The sequence below is a fragment of the Platichthys flesus genome, chromosome 7 (assembly GCF_949316205.1).
Source record: "Platichthys flesus chromosome 7, fPlaFle2.1, whole genome shotgun sequence".
Classification (NCBI taxonomy): Eukaryota; Metazoa; Chordata; class Actinopteri; order Pleuronectiformes; family Pleuronectidae; genus Platichthys; species Platichthys flesus.
In genome coordinates, this window is record NC_084951.1 from 21,222,294 (window position 1) to 21,245,321 (window position 23,028).

The window sequence follows — 23,028 nt, forward strand, 5'->3', positions numbered from 1 at the left end:
ATAATAATAATAATCATTTCAATTTCAATAGGGCCTCCCACCGATTTCGGTGCTCGGGCCCTAATAATAATAATAATCATTTCAATTTCAATAGGGCCTCCCACCGATTTCGGTGCTCGGGCCCTAACTAGGGCTACGTTGTAGCACTAACGGGCCCGAGCACAGGCAATTTCAAGTCTGTTGCGGTCGGGGAAGAGAGAACGTTCGATGACCAAGCGCTCGTCTCCACATTGCCTGCGTTTGCCCTGTGCGGCAAGGAAGATCGCTCCACTTCTTCTGGCCAGCCGCTGGTGCTGAACTAGAGGTAAGTAACCTTGAAACTATCCAACATAACCTATTGCTTTATCTATCATCATATGCTTACATGCCTCAAGTTTTTTGTAATATGTAATTGTTATAAAAGTTACCGTTTATTTATCACGTCTAATGAACAGATTGAAGCAAGATAACTCGACAGTCTTGTTTTGGTTGTGACATTATTTTTTTTAATGAGTTACTATCAATACGCTACACGTGTACGTTTCATGTGATAGTAACTGTTTCACCAATATTCTGATACAGGATGGTATATCCGCCATTACTATTTTCACATTGTTTATTTAGTCTGTCATGGAGTTGTAGAGTGAATTAGACAGTAGTGATAACATTATAATGTCCACACATCAGTGTTGTAAACACTTCTCCAATTAATTATATAATTATGTTTTCACACTGAGGGAAGTGGAGAGACTTGATGTGGACTGTTATCAACAGCTCTGTGGGAGATCATCACCTTGAATATTACAGATGAGGTAGAAAGACATTTTATCTATGTGTACAATGTTGTATTTCTTTGTCACGTTTTATCAAAAGCGATTTAAAGTATGTGCATTTAACCATTAGGATACAAACCCAGACCCTAGTACATCGGTTCTAGCTGAAATAAGTAGTGCTTCATAAACAACACAAAACATTCATAACAGTACGCTTCTGCTCCTCATTAATGCAGCTCCTGATGTCCCCAGCAGCAACATGGTGGAGATCTGCAGCTTCATGCTGGTCAACTGGAAGACAACTGATTAAGATTAAAAGATTAAGATTAAAATCCATGTATTCATCCAAAACACATGCACAGACATGCAAAGGCACACTCATGCAGGTAGGGACATTTAATCGCTGCTTTTTACCCATCTGGTGCAGGACACACAGAGCAGTGAGCGACCATGTACGGCGCTCGGGGGAGCAGATGTTGGGGGAGTGAGGTGCCTTGCTCATGGGCACTAGAGAGGGTAGGGAGACTCTTGGATTTTTGGACAGATCAATCCAGGTTCGACTTTTGTTGTCTCTCCATGGAGTCGAACCAAAGACGAACCAGAGACCTTCTCTGCCCATAGTCCAAGTTTCTGCCACTCGACCACCGCCTCTCCTCATGCATCATCAAACTAGTAATCTACACATCACTCCATGCGTTGCTCCCTTAACTACAGATGGCCTGCGAATGTCATGGAGTTTTACAGTGAATTAGACAGTTTAGGTATGATTTTAATCTCCACACATCAGTGTTGTAAACAGTTCTCAAATTAATTATAGAATTATGTTTTCACACTGAGAGAAGTGGAAAGACTTGATTTGGACTGTTATCAATAGGTCTGTGGGAGATTATCACCTTGAATAGTACTGATGAGGTAGAAAGACATTTTATGTATTTGTACAATGTTGTATTTCTTTCAGCACTTTTATCAGAAGGGACTTAAAATATGTACATTTCACCATGAGGATATAAACCAAGACCACAGTACAACAGTTCTATCTGAAATCTGTTGTGCTTTATACACAACACAAAACATTCTTTAACAGTGCGTTTTTTCTCTTCATAGATGAAGAACTGCAGCACCTGATGTCCTCAGCAGCAACATGGTGGAGATCTGATTTGATACACTTTAGATAAGAACCCAGTGTTTTATATTTCTGCTTTGCCATAAGAGACAGAACATGGTCATCACAGCTGTGTCCTTCAGGCTCGTCTGTCCCTAATAAAATGATAGGAAACATGAAAGTGATCGTCATTATTGTAGAGGAAGAGTTACATATGAACAAAGTGTGTAATCTTATTTTCTGTGGATATTCAACTGTGTATTTGAATATGCTTTTGGATTAAAACGTGCACTACCATGACAATGAATGTTTTTAATGGAGCTATTTCACATTAAAAGTATTGCATTATAATTTAATACATTATGTATTATGTGCAATACTTTGATTGTTTTTAAGTAATGAAATCAGGTCTGTACCTGGAGTCAGTGTTCAGTCTGGTTGGATTCAAGTTGTGTGTCAAGTTGGACCTTCTAGAGGAACATGAAACCAATACACAGATATGTAAAGTCATACATGGGCCAGGTTAAGTAATTAACAGACTTTTAAATGGTAAAAATAAAATATTAGTTCAAAGTTAATCAGAGCATAATCATTTCAGATTAGGAAATAGGTAGTGCATATAAGCCCACAACTCTGTATGACACTGTCTGTTCTAGTAAAGTTACAAGGCTATGACTTACTCATATTTAACAAAAGAATTCAGTGAAGTCTGTCTGAGATTAACGATTTAAATACTGAAGGAGGGAGACACGGTTATTTTTCACTGTAACACGTGACAGGACATCAACACCGTGACTCTGAATAAAGAGCCTTAAAAGACGTAGTGCTCCTTTGAACAGCTGCTCTTACAATGTGTAGCAAGTGCTAAATCTCCATTAGTATAATAGTAACAAAAATCACCCTTTACATAATTGAACATATATTTTCCATGTGAACCCCTTTAACACAGTTCAATTCAGGAGCAAAATATAATTTATACAGTATTTATTAGAGCTAGTATTAGTAAACAGATCAAACAAATGCAGTACAACACATCACACATCCACAGTGTCTCTTTTGCTTATCATCACAGTCAGTCAGAAGTGTCCGTTTAACTTACGTAGCAGTTGAGAGATGCTTCGTTGGAGGTAGCAGGAGCTAGCTCATAGCCAGTGCTGCTGTTGAGAGCGGCAGAGTTCACACAGGAAAAGACACGACGGACGGGGGAAAAAAGCTTTGAGTCCCACACTCTAACCTGCTGAGCGAACAACGTCCACAGTGACTCCGCCGCCGTCCTCTCATCCAGACTCGCCAACCGTTCTCCGGTTCTTCGTGATACACAGCTCCGCAGCTTGTGACGACGTAACTCATGAGGCGTTCACTTGCAGCTGTGTTAAATGCAGCTTCGTTTGTCATGGCGAGTTGAAGAAGTCTGCTGCAAAGCTATGAATAATCCGCATGATGAAAACTCACAGCAATGTTATGCCTACATTATCAATATATTGAGACCCATGTGACACAGTTTGACATGGTTTAGCAAAGTGAATGAGGAGAAATACATCCAAGTGTGAGACGTAACAAACCGAAAGCGGTCTCATGCTGCGTTCAGGGTAACTCTGTTAAAATGGGTTTCATAGGTCATGATGAGCTGATGAACTTTGATGCCACGCCATTAACAATCTGCATGATGAAAAGTCACAATAATGTTATGCCTACATTATCAATATCTTGAGACCAATTTGACACAGTTTGACATGGTTTAGTAAAGTGGCTGGAGGGAAATACATCAAAGAGTAAGATGACCAAAACAAGACATTTCCTGATGCCACCAGGGGGCGCTTTCCTTTTAAGTCATGATTTCTAGGTAGATGTCTTCCGGTCGCGACTCTTGTCTTATATGTGTAGTTTGGAGTCGATTGGACAAAATATGTCTAAGTTACAGAAGCTCGCTTATATTGGCGTTTAGTCGAACTTTGAGACCTCACCACGGTCACACGGTATGATGAAAAGTTTAAATTCTGATAACTTTAGATCTTCATCTTGTTTTGTAGAGTCTCATCTAATTTTTAAGTTGATCTGATGAAAGCTGTCTGAGTAGTACATAAAAACATAACACGTACCAAAATAAGACATTTCGCGTTACCACCAGGGGGCGCTGTGATTGTAAGTCACAATTTCTGCACCCATGTCTTCTGGTGGCGACTCTTGTCGAATGTGTCTAGTTTGGACTCAATTGGACAAAATATGTCTGAAATATGGAAGCTTGTGTTTTGATGGCGTTTCATCAAACTTTAACGCCACACCACGGTCAGACGGTTTTGCTAAAACGTAATCCTTCAATAACTTTAGATCTCCAATTTGTTGTGATGACGATCGTCTAAATTTGAAGTTGATCTGATGAAAGCTGTACGACAAGTACATAAAAGAAAAAATATGGAATATGACCAAAATGGCCACTAAAGTCAAACTGGCGGGCTTCCTGTTGCGTTATTCATAATGCACTGATGGACTTTTTTGTGCATCTAGTCATGATACACAATAATCTTTGTTTTTTTTGAGGATCGGTGAATGCTAAATGAGGGGCTTTTCCGTAGGTGGCGCTCTTGAGCCATTTTGCCACGCCCTTTTCAAAATACTCCAGAATACGTAATTTTACGCCGCCTTCGAATTTACTGCAAACTCCTACAACTTTTTGAGCACATTAAAGCCCTCAAAAAGCCAATTCATTTAAGCTAAGAAAAATAATAATAATAATAATAATAATCATTTCAATTTCAATAGGGCCTCCCACCGATTTCGGTGCTCGGGCCCTAATAATAATAATCATTTCAATTTCAATAGGGCCTCCCACCGATTTCGGTGCTCGGGCCCTAATAAATAAAGGCTAAATAAAATAATTCATGACGTTATGTTGAGGCATCCTCAATTGAGTGCATGAATGTTTTTTATACACTCCTGTATATAATAAACTCAGTTGTGTGGTCAAGTAAGTGAATTGAAAATCATATAATGTTAACTGAGAACCATGTAATGGTATTAAAGACTAAAGGCCTGAGCTTAGAGATCCCAGGAGAAAAGGACATGATCACTGGTGAGTGAATAAGCTTATGAACCTCAGTATTACACTAAGAGTTGGGAGATCAGGAGCTGCCTACAGAATGAGTACTGATACTTTTCTTACACGCCTTTTATTGTCCTTATTGACAGGAAATAGTCGCCTTCCAACCTCTTAGGAAACCGGGTGTTATTCTCACTCAAGCCCCACTCACACGTCTTCCCCACGTTCAGCTCTAAAGGTTGACCTGTCATACGCTATTATGGTCGGCAGGTTATTATTCTGGATGAGGGCGAGTGTTGGTGTGAGAAATGGGCCGTGGTGTTATGCTGTAAATTTCACTTTTAACCACACATGAAGATTGTACCTATCTTTTCTCCCAGTGCTTATAAATTACTGCTAAGAAAAAGGGGATATTTTTAAAGTGGACCAGATGTGTTTTGCTCTGTAGTGGACTTCTTGCTCGGTTAAAGGGACGACCTTCAGGACCTCATCTAAGGCTGACTACAGGTTCATAGTCGGAATCAGAACTTTGAGCTCTTATCACGGTCAAAGCTTAGAGGCAGGGTTTAAAAAACAACAGGATCCCACAGGAGGAGAAGAGACAGAGGTGGAGGTGTGCAGGACAAGGAGCGCTTGGTTTGGACCTGGACCTGCTCTGTCCTCCTCTCTGTCTCTTGACTGCTTCAGACAAGGGGACGTTAGGCATGCCTCTCTCCCTGTGTCATTGGAGAACTAATGAGATGGCACTGGGCCCATGAATGGCTCATTGGCCTGATGCACATTACTGTCAGTAAGTGGTTCTTCATCCTGTTATGGCCGACCATGCGGCTGATCTTCTACCTGTGGCAAATATTGTGATGAATCGCAAAGTTGTGCGGCACGATGGGCCACGGTTTTCCAACAACACGACCAAATATCAAGTATTGAAAGATTTCTATAATCTTTATTTTTCTGTATAAAGTGCCTTGAGATAATGTTTACTATGATTTGGTGCTATACAGATAAGATTGAATTGAATTGAATTGAAAGAGCTTGTTGGATGTGTCACCTTTGGCTGTTCCCAATGCAGTGATTTCATTCATTCACACCTCGGTGACAGGAAAGGTTAATGCCATGTCAAATTCACTGCTGCAAGCAAAGTAATTAATTGAAAGAAAATAATAAATTAAAAAAGCAATTAATTCTTCCCTTAGTAAATATTCTCTTCATGTGACCACAATCAATATTTGAATGGATTGATATAAGTGAGTCAACTTGGACTTGATGCATGTTTTTTTATTTAATTCATGGGCTAACATGGAGCTGAGTCTCATAATGAGTGAATACTTTATCAGCTATTCAGTGCCAGATATATAAAAAGCTCTGGAAAGGCACAAATCGCTTATTCACCTACAGATTTAATGCCGGGTTTTCCTACCACTGGAGTAAGTATCATAAAGTTTTCCACTGGTGTCAAATCCACTTTTCCTAACGTCCATTTAAAGGCAGCCGGGAACATTTTGGCCATCGGACTGCAGCCGCTGCTTGCAGCCATCATTTTTTTTTTTTTCACAGCAGTAATTTTGGCTGCAGCAAATATCCGCCTTGGACGGAAAGTGGGAGATTAACCATCAGCTTGTCAAAACGCAGTTGCTGTGAGTTGTTATGTTAAAAATAATTACCTGAGCTGAAAGGGGCTTTAGTTTTTAGGAATTGGACAATTAAAAATATGCGATATTGTTCTGCTATTTCATAAACCTTCAAAAAACATGTTAATTTATTAAGTTGTTCGAGTAACATCTCCGGCCAACTGAACACTTTGGTTCTCAGTATATCTCCGTTCAATAATTAATGTTCCTTTACCTCTCGTCAAGACTTTATTGCTGCTAGATTTAATATTCATATACACTGGCTGTGTGTACGTGTATTTGTATACATATATATGTATATATATATATATATACATATATATATATACATAGTTGTGTGTATCAGACACAGTACCATACATAATCCATGACGCATGTTGCCTAGTCCCCTGAAGCACCTCCCCCCGCGAGAAGTGATCCTTGGAGCCACGGGAATGAAAAGGAGGGCAGAGGGAGAGCAGAGCGGAGCAGGGAAATGAGAACAGAGCATTGGGTGGTATTTCAGCATGGGTTGCCCCGTCAGACTCCAGGGAGGTTGCTAATTAACAACAACAACAAAAATGTCCAAGCGGAGAGACCTCCAGGGGAACCCTTTGCTTCCTCAGATCTTTGTCCAGGACATGGACGCCTGGGCTGGAGCGGGTTCTATGCGGAACGGGGCTTCATCTAGAACGACGCCACGAGAGCAGCCGCTCGCTCGGAGTCAGACACAACAACAAATCTAGTTTACGATTTCCACATTCGAACGTGTAATCCTGGATACGTCACAACTGGTTCCAGGGCTGAAGTGAGAATGGCACGACAGTCTCACATGATTGTCTCATTAAAGATATTAATGTCGATTAACCAAAATATTGGTTCAGTGTTAATGACTCCGCATCTCATCTGTAACCACTCCGAACGCTAATTATTAATTCATGGCCTCTGTTAGTTTGTACGCAATGTTTCATCAGCAGACATGTCTCCCGACAGTTGGATTTAATATTTGAATACATATTAAAACTCTAAAATCTCTGACCCAGATTTTACTCTAAACTCTGCTCAACAATTACATCTCTTTAACAATTAAACGAGAAGCACTTGTTAAACATTTTTTGCGACACATGTTGTTAATATTTCACCATTCTACTTTTTTTTTTATCCTTCACCAGCTTCCACAAGGTCAGTGAAGTGACTCAGAGATTTGCTACTTTTAAAGGGTTCCCAAAAGAGAGGCAATCATTTTCTGAGACGAGATATGTGGGTGACCACAGGGCATCCGTGTGGTCGGGTGCTTTTACCTGCACAAAGCAAATCAAGAGCTGATCAAGCTTCTCTTTTCAAAATGAAAGGCCAGGACATGATTGATGGATGGATGGACGATAGACGTTAATTAATTATTTGAAACTAATTCTCTACCTGTTCTGAACCTGCTTATTGGGAATGGGCCGTTGGTGAGCCGTTGGTGTCTGTGGTGATGCTGGTTGCAGCTTCATCACCAAGAGCTGCTCATGCTTCAGAGCGCCGGTCGTCAGTTCATTCAAATTGATCCACATTGAAAGTATTGTGTGTCCAAATCGCACCAGATTCCACACTTCACTTAACAAACACGTCTACTACTACTAAGCCCATAAGATGAATGGTTCTTGTGATATGTGTTCAACAGACAAAAACAGATTCATGCAATTATTCAGTAGATAAAACATTTCATGATGCTAATGTAACGCTTTGGCTGGTTTGAGTGTTGCGTTGCCTATAAACTTAACTGGTTCTGAATCACTCTCCGGCTGATGACTCACATCTAGTTCACAAACTGCTCCATGTTAATTAGTGGCCTTGTGTTAATTCAAGAAAAAAATATCAGTTTGTATGAAGTTAAAATAAATCCCCAGGAAACAACTAATCTCATCCTGCACTAACATCATATGAGCAGCATCGTACATGTTCTCAAAACTGTACTTGACTTTTCCTCAGTGTGGAGAAGTCCCTCATCAGTGTATGTGATGAAACTCTGATCACATATGAGATGAAGACGGAGTAAAGAGAAAGCCTGATGAGCTCCGTCTGACACAAAAGGAGACAGAATGCAATCACTGATAAGCCGGAGCTCGTAGCATCCTTTGATGCCTGACCAGCTCTGCAGAAAAATAACAAATCCCCTCAGTCTCAGGCTGCACCCGGAGAACCTGTCAACCACTACATATCTCCGAGACACTAATAATAAATTTAAGGATGGAGGGGGTTTGGCTTTTTTTTCGCGCTGATACCCAGCATTGCAAAAATGGTCCCAGCAACAGTAGTGAGAGCAGTAAAAACAACAGGATCGCCCTTCTAAATATATATATCTTTTTGATTTAATATACATTGCCCTTTACGTAAATAGATGGTTTATAGCTAAAGATATTGGGAGCCAGAATCTTGACTGAGAATTTATCTTCATGTTAAGGAAACAAAACCTTTTCCCCACTGATCACACCCTGCCTCCAGACGTAGATGAATTCTCAAACAGCAACCCAAGACCAAGAGTCAAACCGCTGATCAAGAGCCCCGGCAATCTTTCGACGCGTTTTTCCACCACGCGTGTGTATCGTGCTCTGAGAGGACGCGGTGTTGCATGAGGGCGCGACGGCTGTTTTATTAGCTTCCTCCGAACTAAATTTCCATTTAATTTGTGAGCTGGTTCCCCGGGTCTGCGCCTGGCAGCCACAGGTATAAATCTAGCCTTATCTGGCCCAGGCATGCACAGTTCATATCCACACACCTCGTGCCAACAACAGATCTATAATTCATGGCCAAGCACACCCACGTTATTGGCTGCCCATGTATTAGAAACTACAACACAGGAAAGAGAATTCAATGTGGTGTCATCCCCACAGTTCAGAAGGCAAGAGGGTATGTTTTCTCTCCCCGGGGACAGAGCATGTGACAGCAAACTTCTCTGTAGTGCTATTACACATGGAAAAAACGGCAATGTACACTGCAGCAAACTTTTCACATTTATATTCTGCGGCGTGGCTCCCTGGGTCGTTATGCCAGAGTGAGGGTTAACATCAATGTGACCCTCAGGTGAAAGAGTGCTGTGTTTGACAGATGGGGAATTATTCCTCCAATTAGGCTAATTGGAAGAGACAGGTCAGGGCATATAAGCTGTTGAATAAAATCAAATAAACAGAGGGGAGGGTGGTAAATCGACCTCAGGGAAAACAATAAAATGACCAAATGAGGCCATTGTTTCTGGGAAAAATCTATACTGGGAAAATATAATGTCACTCCACTGGTGGCCGTCCTTGTGAGCAGTTGCTTTCAACGAGTTCTGCTCAAAGAATCCGGATCATTATCAAATCAGGCTCTCCAGTTTGTCTCGCAGTGCCTGCTGGGCGCACTTCACGGGAAAATCTACTAATAAGGTTTTAAGAATAACTCACCGGGCCTTTAGATTTTCATTCTTCAGAGTGGAGCTGTGAATGTGAAGGACTTCAGAATCCAGACGATGACTGGAGAGAAAAAGACTGACAAAGAACAAAAGGACACATTCATTCACATGGCACGGCAGCAGACGTCCCTGCAGCGCACGTTGACACCCCAGCAGGAAATCGAGTCTCGGTCAGTGTCTCACGCTCCCGGTGTGAGCAGGGAGTTTATGGCGGTGGCGTGTGGACAGGTGGTGCTGGAGGGAATTTGTAGAACCCCTCACTGGGTCATGTTGAAGTGAGATGTGGAAATGCAGGGCAGAGGATGAGCACCGAGGGCAAGTCCCACTGGTGTCCTCTTTGATAAGCATTACCGTGGCAGCAGAGGAGGAGAAGGGCTTTCAGCAGCATGGCGTCACGGTCAGCGCGGCGCTAGCATAACTTCTACAGCCCACCAAGGGCCCATACTGTGGCAGGGAACAGACAGCGAGATGAGAGAGACATCAGACACTGTGTAATTAGGACCACTCGAGAGAAGAGGTGAAGGAGGATACCACAGCTAAACACCTCATCCTCTCTTATCCCCTCCTTCTCCGATTCCTTGGGGGTCATGCTTGTTTTTGCCTTGATATCTCTGTTAATGAATGAGCGCGGCGTCTATTGCCCAGAGGGGACCGATGTTTGTGTCTGAAAGGGGAGGCGGGGAGGCGGGGAGGGCCACACAGCGATTTGCTTGTGTTGTGCTGGAGCAGCTGGAGGCAATGACGGGGAACAGAATAACAATTTTCGCGCACTGAGTGAATGCATGAGCACTCGCTCATCACAAAATTATAGGCACACATACACAACTGTAAGTGAACACCTGCTATGATGTAGCAGCATATGAAATAACTCGGCATCAATAATAACAACTATGCAGCATGTTAGCCGTGTCGTTGGATGCGCTTTAAACACTTTGAGAATGTGAGTGTAAATGAAAGTGTAGATGAGAGAAAGACCCGATGAGATGAATTGTCTAATACAGCTACTTGTACCATGCACTGATCATAGATCGTGTATAAAGATGGATGATATGACAGCTGCCAAAAAAAAGAAGCCAAACTGTCTGGATTGCCCCCTAGTGGGTGGCTGAAGTATAGCTCATAAACCTCCTCCATGTTACTAGATGGGACATTGACCAAACTAAAAACTCATAATCCTTTTTAAAGATGGTTTCTGTCAATTTAGGTCGTTCTTGTCATACTGATGTATATTCAAGGGTTTATTATATTCAATAGTTTGGGTTTTAGATGGCAGGACTAGATGGTGAATACACCTTATAGGTTTGAAGGTCTTGTGGAACGCTGAGGCTAACGGTAAATCAGAATGGCTACTTCTATAAAAAAGAAGATTACGTCACAATTGACAGCTGAGCCTGACTCGAGCTTGGTCAAGCGCATGTAATGGCAGGACCTCGATTCGGCAGCTCCATCCCTGGACCACCACTACGCAGACCCTGTCTCCAAATTATGTCGTCAGTGCAAGATTATAGTCTCTGTATCTGAAATCTTAGTGTTTTATTACTTGATCGTGAAGTGAATTTTCCGTCCTTTACAGCCTATCGATCAGATGCTAACTTTAAGAGTCTTTTTTAAAGTTTAGTTGGTTGTTTTTTATATCTGGAATAAGAAACTGAGGGATAAGTTTCCCGTGTGGACACACAGCAGAGAGTATAGCATCAGATAAACCAGCCATTTCCCACACGGAAACTGGAATCAGTTCTTGGCAATTACTATAGGTTAAGAGAAAAAGTCAGATGGATGCATTTCTAAACCAACCGTAATCTCCTTATTCTCTATCGAACTGTCCAGATGTTCCTTCTACTCACGTACCTGCTGAAATATTCCCACCTGGCCTCCTCTTCCTCAGAGCAGCACCCGGTCCACTTGACAGATGCGTCCTGTCAATCTAAATAAAGGGAAACACGGCCAGCTCATCACCCTGCCGCTGTGTGTGCCATGCAAGATTTCTCTTCACCAAACATCAGCATATATCTCCCAGTGAAGTCCGTCCAGTTCGCCTCACACATGCACAATACCTGAGTGCGTAATAGTGTCATAAAATGCATTTATGGGCTTAATGTTTGTGGAGATCATTTTAAAATGTGAAAGCTGTTAGTCTGTGAAGCAGATTGTGCCATAAACAGTGTAGTGTTGTAGTCAAGGGGAAAAGAAGGGGAGGGTTTGAAGAGCACCCGTGGGGGAAATAAAGTTGTGTACAGTATATCATCATACTGTGGCTAGCACTGTAAACAGTATGATTAATATTTCATGATGTGAATGTTTCTTTAATGGATTATTAGACTATAAACAGGCGGGACAGTGAGTGTTTAAACCAGCTCATCATGTTCAATTTACTGAAATGTCAGTTGTAAGGAGATGATGAGGTCATCTTTTATGACACTTCAAACTGATATAAGGATTTTACCAGACGGGAGCAATGTGAAGGAAACGAAAAGGGACTGATGAAGTCGTCCCAGTGTTTGAAACCGTCTGAATGACAGAAATATGATGGTTGGCAAAAGGGGAGCGTAGAGGTGAGTCCATTATCCTCTGCAGCAGGTCTTCAGGATCTCTCTCCGGAGCTCTGAAGAGCGTATTTGAAATCCGGGTAATGAGAAACAGCAAACTGAGCGAAGATATCCACAAAAGGGAAGAGTGCAGGTCCACAGGTGCGTTTAGTGTCTTTTCCAGCCACATGAGTGGATTTAAAGCTGAAGCAGCAGCAACACTCGAGTGTGAGCGAGGAGGGAGTGGAACAATGACCATATGTTGGGCTTGGTGCAGCCGCAGGGGGATCGATTGGTGAATATTTCATTAGAGCATGAGCTAAATTCTTTCCAAATGAAAACATACATTCATCCCTGAGGTGGAGCTGTACCATATGTGCATGTTTATTAATACAGCCTTGCTCTCTGGATGTAGGGTGATGGATATAAGTAATTACTTTTTTTCTGATCCCAGCGCCTGCTGTTACTGCAGCAGTTCAGCTGTGGTGAACACGTGGTAAGTTGAAGAGTTTCAACACGACCATGAGGTGTTTTTGCATTCTCCGTGAAGTAAACTGCCATTTTTATTGCTGTTGTTGTTAGTTATGGAATCAGGAAGTGAAAGGAATCACTTTGTTTCCTGGAGACATAGTGACTGCCTACAGTGGTAACTGGTTTACTCTCTGGAAAACTCACTGCTAACACGCTAGTCCACTGGGAGCATGTTAGTGCTTCTCAGTCAGTCTAACTCTCTGAGCTTCCCTCCATTCTCTCTGATCAAGGGCCTTTAATTAGTTCCCTCCTGATATGTTGCCCTCATGACTGTACATAGGCTCATATGATTCAGTAAAGACTTATCAAAAGCCCCAAGCTTTTTCTCTTCTAACAAGTTTGCCAACTGATCAGTTTAAATTAATATTTATAATATAAAATCCTGTTGAACTGTCCCCAGCACTTTCCATTCAGTCAGAGATAAATCTAAGAGCAAGGTGAGACACTGCGAGCTGTAAAGAGGTACAGTAGCTTTTTGTTCTAACACTGACGGGTAACAGAGACGGAAACAGAAACACGAGGCAGCAGGCGTGGGCAAAAAGAGCTTGGTCTTTACTGACGTTCCAAAAGGTCAAGCACGGAGAAGCAGTCCAAACAAGGCCATCAAAAAACAGGCGTGAATCCAAAACCACTGGAACACTGACGGGCAACGCGAGGAAAGACTCCAGAGAGCACGTGCATGAAGGTACCGGTGATGATCTGGCAGAGAACACCAGACTGAGCCGACCATACAAAGGCTTCCCTGGCAGGAAATGAGAAGGTACAGGTAAATAGTTAAATAGATGTGTCCCAGTTCAGTTCTATGGCTTTCGAGGTCTACCGGCCCCACAAAGGCCATTTCTTTGGTGGCCGAACCAAACTGAGACAAACTGAATGAAGGATTTGACTGTTTCATCACCAGCTTCAATGAATCCGGTTTGCCTGAGAAGGATCCAACGACAAGATGCATTGTTGCTCTGGGATGGAAGGAAGCATTTTGTAGGGGCCTTTAAAATGCCTAAAGTCGCACAATCTTTCCTTGAGTGGAGTCTCCATAAAACCCAGCCCCTGAATTGGGACACAGCTAATGACCGGGATTTTAAAAGACAGGAAGTGTTTAAAAACAGTTTTAAAATACAGGTAGCACCTGGTGTGGATGTTATTAGTATTCATCTAAATAAATGAAAGGTACCAACTGCCATAGTTTGCATATGACATGTGCAGAAGAAGAAGCCTGTGCTAAGTTGATGATGGCATTGATGTCATAGCATGACGGGTTTATTGCAGTTTTGTCATTGCACATTTCTCTTATGTGACAAGAGACAATTAATACTTTGCAGCGTGTGTGTTCGCCTCCTGCTACAACTCAAATAAGAGGAATAAGAGAAGGATGACAAGAGAGCAATAAACCCTTATCAAATCTCTTTATCTTTGTTTTTTCTCACCTGTCAGCAGATGTTTCCTTCACTGAACCTTTATCTACACAGATTACGTTTCCTCGTCCTTCTCTGTCATTACCTGTCTGTCCCTGGTTTGTCTCCACCCCCCACTCTCTATGAACTGTGTGGTGGGCTTGAGTGCACTTTCTTTAATTTCTACTTGCTGCTCCCAGAGAACTGCCGTATCCATTCATATCAGGGGTTATATAACTGAATGTTTAAAGAATGTATATTAAAGCAATGCACATAGCCTGTAATCATTTTTATAATGCAACTTACTGAGTGGCGTTTTGCTGGTAACACATGTAATGCAGTGATATGAAAGCATGGTATTACTTTTTCCCCCCTTTATCAAGCTTTTATTTTGTTGTTTCAGTAGGAACAATTCACAATTACATATTAATAATGCACAGCCAAAGCAGTTTTATTACAGTTTCGCGGGAACTAACACCGAGGAGAATATTACCGGCGTTTGCTGCAACCTTTCTCAATATCAGGGAAACACATTCAAATGTCTTGTTGTGATCTCATTACACCGAAGGTCGACTTCTGTAAGTCAATTCAAAGGCGCAGGTAGGGATCCTCTGTATATAATCTCAACTCCTCCTGCCAGTGCATTGTAACAAGGACGGTGTTTCTTGAGAAGGTTTTTACAGCCACTGAGCGGCAAGAAAACTGGATGTTCCTGGAGCTAGTTGAGCCAGTAACTATATTTTCCCATCGCGTACATTATGGTGACCTCCTCTCTCTGACACCACCTGCACGGGAGGGAGGGGTGAGTCTATTTGACATTCATGCCCACTTAAGATGAATTAAACATTATACATTAAGCATTCATGCACTGTGGCCTTAAAGAAACTGAATATTGATGATATATTTTTTTTATTTCATTCAATGAATTTGTTCTACAATTTTTTTTATTTTCAGGGGGGGAGAGCAAAATTCCCAAACTCCTCTTTTCCTCTAATGGAATCTCTTCCCCGGTATCATACATCTTTCATTTCCTATACCCTTTCAATTATAACATGATTTATAGACATCGTCCTAATTATCAGTTTGGTGTGGTGCCACATGCTCTCCTGCCATTATTGAAGTAATATCAATGTTAATTTATAGCAATCATATCAATACATTAGAACATGGAGAGAGCCTGAAAGGAATCATAAACATTTCATGCATTTTATTACACGTGTGAATCACACTGAGGCGACGCTTCCTCGGTGTCAGAGAAGCTCAGGGACTTGTGCTGGCAAACAAATCATTAACTGTCTAATTGACTGACTGAGGGACCGTCAAGCTGTATATACATGCATCTTTTACTGTGTCGTAGGCCGGGTGGAAGCCGTCACTTTCAACGTGTAAACACAGAGAAATGCAGCGGCAGTCAAATGGATCCATCTGAGTTGAGTGACGAAAAAAAACACATCTGTTTTGCACATCACAGGGACTTAAGCTGTTTATTTGTAAGTCAGTTTGCAGAGATAGCAGTGTGTGTATGAGTGTGTGTGTGTGGGTGTGTGTGTGTGTGTGTGTGCATGTGTTCCTGTCTGCTGACGGGTGAGAGGGAAGCAGTTTTAATCACCACTAACCCTCACACCCTGCTGACAGCGTCAGAGAGGACGGGTCTCATCCCCGTTCCTCTGATCAGCCTCATCAGCTGTCTGCTTAGCCTTCCATTCATCTCTTTATTATTTATTTACCTCCACTTTGTACATACACTTTCCTCCAGGGAGCAGCACATCCTTTGAGCATTTAAGCGGCGCCCCAGCCTAAATGCCTAGGCAGAGCAACTTTTCCAGGTTAGCTTTGGAGTTTAACTCTGACACGTCCTTTTTAATAATTGACAGATAGGTTTTAAAAGAACGGAGGAGTGTTGGGAGTTGACTTGATTGATTTTATCTCCTGAACCCAAAGCAGCGCGCTCATTTCCAAAGAATAATCACGCTAATGGGAGGCCAGTTAGAGGCACGGAGCCGCTGCGCATTTGCTCACGCCGGTATAGATTTTGTATATAACAAATCAAATTAACACGCTCAATCAAGTCTTTCTCTTGTCTTTGCAGGCATACTAATAACAGATCAAGCCACTTAAATCAGCCTTTGGAAATCCCTGCTCATCTTTCAGACTTGAAAGATCCCTTTAATGTTTCCCATGTATAGCCACAGACACCGGCCCTTTTTCTTAAGATTCATTAGATGAGGTCATACTCTGCGGGCGCAAAGGTCAGTTTCTATTCCTTGATTTCTGTCAAGGATCCTCAATCTGTCGTGCAGCTGTGTCATGTGACACCACCCCTGGGCAGGAAACCAGAGAGTCCTTCCACTACATCATCGCCAAAGTGAATGACAGAGCGAGGACAGGTTTGGGAAGGTTATCACTGTGACCTAAACCAGCTCCTGGTGAATTCACAGCATAAAAATGCCTCTTACTGTCATAAGAAGGATAATCGGAGCAACAAATCACGAGAGAAGATAGATTCGGGATATTGTCTTCAAAATGAAAATCCTTTTTTTTAATATATATATATATATATATATATATATATATATATATGACATTTAACCTTCTTGCACCACTTTCCAAATGAAAAATATGAGAAATTAATTGTGTCAAACCCATCCATGGTGGAAAAATTATTTTCCTCATATTATACCTTTCATGTTTAAATGTATGAATTTGTTTAACTTTAACTTTTTTAAACTTTTTAATCAAATCATTCTCAGGTTAAATACTTGAATCACACAAACTCAATATGAAAGAAAACTATTCATCAAATATAACCCTTACCATTGCACTTTAATATGAAATTGAAATACATAAAGTCACTGAGGAAGTAATAATTATGTTTTACAATTTATGGCTTACTAAACAATTAGTCCAACAATGCTGATTCCTGACCGGCTGTGTTGTGTCAAGGGGAATCAGAAAGAGAAAATGGCACTAAGGTTAATCGATGGTTCCCTAGGAGAAAAGTGAAAAGGATTTCAAAAAGGAGAAAGGTCAAAATGTGAGTATTAGAAATCTCACAACACAACAAGATGAGAAACAATTGCTGCAAAGGTTGAATGGTAAATTGGCTTTGGATCTCAATGCGTGGACTTTTTTTCAACACACACATTCTGACAGTGGGGAAGATTAAGCCTTAAATAATTTAAGGCCACGATATAAACAAAACAACTAAAGCAACAGGTAATATTTTAGATACTAACTCATAAAGAAAAGCATGTGAATGGCGGACAAATATATTTACTGTTCATGAAGGATATGAATATGTCATTAAGACCATTATGCATGATAATAATGAACAGAAAGAGAAAACTGAGAAAATGTTTTTTACTCTATTATAATGAATTGAGACCTGAAGGATACTTTGTATTTTATTGTCAGTGAACCCAATGAAAAGAGCAAAGTCTGTGTACAGCTTATTCCTCCATGTGCTCCATCGCTTTCTAAAAAACTATTGAAAACACATCAATGAGCCACATTGGCCTCAATGTTCCTTTCTTATAACGAGCATTGGCCCTGTGGTAGAACTGGAGTCGATACCCACTGTCCTTCTGCGGCAAAGACTCACACACACACAAACCAAGTTTCTACAGCTGAAATGTCCCAAACTAACACACAGCAGTATTTGTTATAGCATACATAACACAACTGTTTTGGGGAATGATGTAACCAAAAATGAAAGCATATATATATAAATATATGTCACTGACCTATTTCTGAAAGTTTATGTCCATATTGAAACAATCAGGTATGTGATGGAGAGCCACAGACAGTGTAGGGAATATACTGTATTGCACACGTATATCAACACTTTGTAGCTTTCATTCTTTTTAGGTCTGTTGTACAGATATAATATGTAGCGATTCCTCTTTAAAATGGTTTAAAATAACAAGAACAATATTCAAACCCAGAGAAAATCCTCAGTTTTATTCAAGCTAGACATAATTATTTTGTCAACGTATGATAAAAACCATCTGGCTATTTCTTCCGTCCTGTTTGCATTGGTCACTCATAATGGATCCTGATCATTCACTGCAGTTTGCTGCTTTCCAGATTCACATGTAAACACAATCCAGAAAATGTTCAGATGTGACAATACTTGAATATATTAACAAAGTAGAATACAACAATCAGGCCAAAATCCCAAATCCACTGCTACATGACTGAAGGGCTTTTTTGGGATAAAATATCAGTGCACTGTAGAACTGTAGGGCAGCAGGTGTCCCACTGGATCAATGCACGGGGCAGCAGACCTCTTTGAACCTGCAACATGCAACAGGTCTGTACAAGTCAGTGCATGTGACCCTATTGATTACACTCAGGAAGTGGCAGAACGATGCATGTTACTGTTGATGAAGACAAAGACACCTCCGGACACCTGCACCACTGACTTCCAAGTCTTTGTGGCTAATGGGACATGGATCCTGAAGAGGAGGCACCATGCTTGAGATCGTGCATGACTAAGTCGGCCTAATGACATTGGCTGTGGCGCTGTGCAGAGGTCAGGGCATCAGGAGCAGAACACTGTGGCAGCAACCAGGTTTGATTGATGGTGTGCAGGGCTCTCATCATTCCTCCTGATGTCGGATCAGTCTAATCCTAATGCGAGGTTCACATCAAATGAGCTCTTCCGGTTATCGGATTCAGATGTAGTTGTTTAATCAATCGATGAGCTATTACAACCACAGCGGCCGAGTATACGGCTGCCTGACAAATCAATTGATTGTCTCCGGATGGAAACGTAATCAGTGAACAAATCTACATGCCTAACCTATCATAAAATCTTTATCGACAATGTATACACTCATGGCACCAAAGCCAAAGTTAGATGAGAAGATCGATACCACTCTCAAATCTGTCTGGCGAGCGAAGCGGATGGTTTGCTTAGCATCGGAAGACTGGGAATGTAGAGTCCAGCTCCCAGCACCTTTACTGCTCACTAGGACAGTACATATTGTTTGTTTCACACATAGAACAACAGCAATGTGTTACTTTGGATGGGGGAGGGTATGTGTCAGATATTTTGGCCTGAAGCAGTGACTTGTTGTGAGGTTGTCAGACAACCAGACTCCATAAGACTCTTTGTGTTAGGCAAAGCTAATCGGCTGAGACGTAGTCCCCCGTGTCAAAGACTTTCTTTGTCATCACGTACACTCCCCGTCAACTTCTGCATGGCGTGGGGCTAAAGTCTGGAACCTCTTGGACTGGAAAAATTTAATCGAATCAAAAGACAAGCATGGTCAGGCAGCGTTTCACTCTCCTGGAAACGTTTTAGGCATCACAATTTCACAGTATGTTAAAGTAATTTGTAGGAGGTAGAGTTGAAGTAAACGATGTATTGATATTCTTATTATAATGTTATTTAGTACTGGAATATTTGTAAAATTTGGCACTGTTGCCTCAAAGAGAGAAGATTTCTGATTCCTCCTGGTTCGGCCAGGGTCTTTCTGTTTGCGTTTTACCCAAATGACTGAGTTTTCTTCATGTTCTTCCTCCTACAGTCAAAAGACAATGATTGAGGACCCTAAATCTCACCGACCAGGTTGTACCCCACCTCTCCACTAATGTCAGCCAAGCTTTGCTCCAGCCCCCACACGATCCGTCGAAGAATACCATCTATAGTGGATGGATGCTTTGACTTTTTGTTTCTACAGTATGTATTTGTCGTGTAATCAGAATTTCTCCGCCCCGTGCTTCCAATAAGTCAGTGTAGGATGAAGATTACCATCGGCAGACAAACAGAGGTAGTAACTGTGGAGAGCGCTGTGAAAGTGGTATGCATCACACAGGCTGACTCCTGATTGAATCCTACACGCCTGACGAATAATCTCCCTCAGCGTTGTTTACAGACAACTAACAAGTGTTAAATTTGTACCACTAATCGGGGAAAACTGTGAAACTGCGGCATTGTGTACGGTGCAGTAATCCATTATTGAATTCCATCATTGTTATTCAGCTCCAATCCCATTACCTCCGTTCAACATTTAAGTGCGCCGGAGATGAAGACTGACACAGTTGCACGATCAGAATCCAAGCACACAACGCATTGGGGGGGGGGGGGCTGGTATGTATTCACGCTGCATATCCTTCGGTTTTTAAGCTCAGTTCTCCCATCACACAGCGGCATCATCTCTGAGGTATGAATAACACAGCAAAAAGAACCATGGCTGAGGTGTTTCATATTCAGAACAATTTAAACAATGTATGTAAGCACCTTTCGGATTTCATGCATCTAAAATTACACCTTCCTGAGGTTTCCTCTCGCCCACAGCCAATGGGATTCATCCGCTGAATGTTTCATCGCGTGTCTGCCAAAGATGTTATTGAGAAATTACAGTGCAGGCGACGAGTTAGGGAGCACTATGACAGTGCCCAAGTGGAAACCAGGGGAGATGTATTATTATGGTATTTTCTTGGAGGAATCTGGAATTGAATTCTGATTCAGTGGAATATGATTTCAAAGCGAGGTTATACCATCCCCTGATAGATGATACACAGGCAACAGTCACGCTACACCGAGCATCGCAATAGATACACTGAGCACAGAGCCGTCCATGCACAGCACCGGCAGGCTGCATACAGATGAGCTTTGAAGGAATGGGATCACTGGGGCATAAACACGACAACAAAGGATGTAACAGCGGGTTTACTACCTAAACTCAGTTAATCCACTTTGTTATCTGTGAATAAGAAGTTTGCCAACATTTTCAAAGGAGACGTTTGTAGCAGAGATTTATTGCATGTGTTACAGACTCCGGCTCTTGGAAGTTTATGGAAAAGTTCTGAAGGAATAATATCGGAAGCTGCTGTTTCCCCCAGAGGCCAAACTCAACCGTTCACACAAGTTAAATAGAGATGCATTACTGACATTTGTTTTTAGGAGGCATAATGCAAATCAAGGACAAAAACAATTACAAGTATTTATGAACAAAGAAGTGCAAACATATATAATTAATACATAAATAAAACTTATGTATTCAACCTTTTCTGTTTATTTATTCATTGATCAGTTTCTTAGTTTATATGTTGATTCATTTCTACATTTATTTATTCACTTATTTGTGTTTCATACAAACATTTGAGTTTTTTTTTATGTGTGTCTCAGATTGCTGTGTTAAGAGATCTTGGTCTTACTCAAAAAATAAATAAAGAGTAAGGGTCAGTGTGACCACAGTAGACATCATGGCAAAAACAGGATTGAGCTGCATCTGAAAGAAGTTGGAGGCTTAATTATTGTCTCTTCAATATAAAAATGGCAACAAAAAAAACTCTATTAAAAGCACAGAACCAAGATACAAAATCCACAAAAGAAGAAAAAATCAGTTCCTCTTGTGAAACTGGGGCTGTACAATCGTTGCAAAAATGGTTCTTGTGTTGTGGTGGATGAATTCCTTAATGGAAGAGTGCAGGCCCGGCAGGTAATTCAAGGATACAAAAATCTGTCTGGTTTGAACGCCGGCTCTGTTCTGGGCTGGTGGTCGTTCCATAGGATCACATCAGTTCTCTGTGAGCATATTCTGCTCTGATAAATGACTCAACGGGGATAAAAGATAGCACTGACGACTCCTCGCTCCTCTTTTCTTTACACAAACACACGCCTCGTCTAATCTATCCTTATTTACTTGATTTCCCCTGACAAATCCAGACTCCTCCATCCTTGTTCCCCCGAAAGCGTGTTTACAAAGATGGTATTATGATGAATCTACTGTCGTGAAGTGGAGCTGAGACGTTGGTACAGTACGGAGGGGGTCACCACATCAGGAGGGTTTCAGGATAGAGAATGGTGGTTGATTGGGGATTTCATCAGGTGAAAGGTGCTATCTCTGGTTCACCTGTACAGTGCATCATGGCCGGTGATTCCCTGGGTGGTGAATGGGAGGAGAGCTGCAGGTGATGAATCTGGGCTCTGTATCCTGGGAGGTCATCCACATGACATCAAGAGTGATTAGGGGCCTTGTTCCGATCTATCAGGGGACAATCGGTGTATTTCATCATCACATCTACTCTTTTTCTCCCCCCCTTCTTCCCTCACCAACGCGGAGTCACTCATCACAAACGGTCATTTAAATGTGTGGTCATGGACAAGGTCACAGCCAGACTGTACGTATGTTGCTCTCTGAGCGTATGTGTGGTTTCACCCGCCTACGTATATGCCATGAAGACAAAGGGAGACAAGGAGCCATCGCTCGTCCCTGAGGAGTCATCCATCAGGACTGTATCTGACCCTGGAGGACGGATGTGGTCCCTCGGCGTGCACGCTCACCCTGGATGGATCCAAGGTTCCACTGCTGTGGCTGCGAGTGCTGGAGGAGTGGTCGGACTCATTAGACACAGTGTAAGGCTGACAGCGGCAGGACCACAGGGAGCCTGGGCTTCTGTCCGTTAATCTTGGTTAGAGATCAGTTTTTGTGAATGTCTTTGGGTCTTGTGGCCCCTCCGACTGTTTGTGTGATGCAAAGACAATTTGTTCAGCGCTTTGGAGGTGATGACGTGTAGAACCACTGAGCTGATTCAGGCAGGAGGGCGTGTTTTGTGTGATTGACAGGACATGCAACCAAATAGACCAATCAGGGACGTTGCGATTTGCTTTACAACGATATGCAGTTACATATACTGT

The 23,028-nt window shown here is 41.8% G+C and overlaps 1 long non-coding RNA gene across 1 annotated transcript; it reads right to left on the minus strand.

The window, feature by feature from the left end:
- Positions 1 to 473: 473 nt before the first annotated feature.
- LOC133956967 (uncharacterized) lies at positions 474 to 3,418 on the minus strand. Its single transcript, XR_009921180.1, has 3 exons — positions 2,954 to 3,418; positions 2,271 to 2,324; positions 474 to 2,009 (listed from the first exon to the last, which is right to left on the minus strand). It is a non-coding gene; the product is annotated as an uncharacterized LOC133956967 (long non-coding RNA).
- Between the last annotated feature and the right edge of the window lie 19,610 nt (positions 3,419 to 23,028).